The sequence below is a fragment of the Galeopterus variegatus genome, unplaced genomic scaffold, assembly GCF_000696425.1.
Source record: "Galeopterus variegatus unplaced genomic scaffold, G_variegatus-3.0.2 Scaffold705, whole genome shotgun sequence".
In the NCBI taxonomy this organism is placed as follows: Eukaryota; Metazoa; Chordata; class Mammalia; order Dermoptera; family Cynocephalidae; genus Galeopterus; species Galeopterus variegatus.
The window spans coordinates 704,363-706,148 of record NW_007726816.1 but is presented as its reverse complement, the minus strand read 5'-3'; the positions used below and the strand labels follow the sequence as shown (position 1 = coordinate 706,148).

At 37.9% G+C, this 1,786-nt stretch overlaps 1 protein-coding gene across 1 annotated transcript in view; it reads left to right on the top strand.

Moving 5' to 3' along the window:
• Positions 1–1,786, top strand: part of TMTC2 (transmembrane and tetratricopeptide repeat containing 2) — a 390,547-nt gene that overhangs the window by 100,955 nt on the left and 287,806 nt on the right. The window lies entirely within an intron of this gene.

Below are 1,786 nucleotides of genomic sequence, written 5' to 3'. Positions count from 1 at the left end.
TTTTTTTTTTTTTTTTTTTTTTTTTTTTTTTTTTTTTTTTTTGCAGGGGATAGGGAGAAAACAGGTTTTGTCCTTGTTGATTTTTAACTGGTAGAGTCGAATCCTATACAAACACATTTTTCCTGTTAGCATTTACTTGTAAATATGGAATGTGTTTGTGTGTGGCTTAGAGCTGTCCCTGTTGGTTGTAGATCATTATTAAACAACAAAGAGGGGGTTAAATCAGAAACACACATTGGTATGTTTAGAAGACATGTTAATGGAAGTTCAGGATACAAGGCTATGTTTTTGTAACTTTTATGTATTTATCAACTGCATCTATTTATAAACCTTTTAATAGGGAGGCAAGAGTTTTGACAACTTCCAAAATATTTGGCCATTATTTTTAAGGATCTCTATGTGCAAAGCTGCATGCTAGGGGCCATGGGAGAATTTCAGGCATGGAGTGGGAATGAAGGAAGCTTCCAGTATTGTGAAGGACTTAAGGCAATTAGCTAAAGGCATTTAAGAGAGAATAATTCCCAATTGGGAAATTCCAGGAAACTTTTTTAGTTTTCCTCCTTAAATGACAAAACCGATTTTGATAAAGAAAATAGGATGAGGGAGGAGGGAATTCCAAGTAAAAGGAATGACGTACCAAAAGTGAATTGCCTGGTTTGATGAATAAAGTTTAGAGCTCATTGTGGAAAGGTAGAGTGAGAATCAATTGTAGAAGGGTAGGGATGGCAGGCTAAGGGGTTTAGAACCTGTAGTAGGACATTAGGAGCAACTGCTTTGAACAGACTCTGCAGTAGGGAAGCTAGTCTGGGAGTGTAGCATACTTAGAGAAGATGGTCTTGTGATAGGGAGATCCTTTAAGGAGCTTTTGTAGTTCAGTATTCCTGGTTTGTATCTGTGAAATCCTGAATGTTGTTAATGAAAACTGGAATGTAGAGAATAATAAGATGTATGAAATATTGTGAAAGTGTTATCAACAGGACTTGATGCATGTTAGAAGATGAGAGAGACTCAACAGTGGCTCCAGTGTTTCGATCCAGGGTATCTGGGAAGACTGGATGCCATTAGCAAATGTAAGAAATACAGGAAGATGTTAAATTTTGGATATGCTGACTTTGAGTGGCCAATATGACATTATGATATTCAGATGGATGCTCCTAACAAGGCAATGGGAAATGTGAAAGAGACTTGGTGAGAGGAACACGTGTCAGACTCATTCTCATTAACGAGTCGATGAGACATGGACAAGATAGCTGGGTTCTCTTGGATGGATGCTATTTCAAAGAAAACAAAAAGGTTAATTTTAGGATCTGGAGGAAGAAGTGGAAACTGAAGAGGAGAGAAAATGAGCTTCAGAGAGCAAAATGAGGAGTGCACATCACAGAAGAGTAGAGGAGAGAGTACTAAGAAAACGGAAAATGTGGTACATCTACACAATGGAATACTACTCAGCTATAAAAAAGAATGAAATACTGCCATTTGCAACAACATGGATGGACCTTGAGAGAATTATATTAAGTGAAACGAGTCAGGCACAGAAAGAGAAATATCACATATTCTCACTTATTTGTTGGAGCTAAAAATTAATAAATTCACATGCACACACACATATACACACACAAACGGGGGGGCGGGGGGAAGAAGATATAACAACTACAATTCCTTGAAGTTGATACGACAAACAAACAGAAAGGACATTGTTGGGTGGGAGGGGGGAGAGGGAGGAGGGAGGGGGGTTTTGGTAATGGGCCACAATAATCAACCACATTGTATATCGACAAAATAAAAT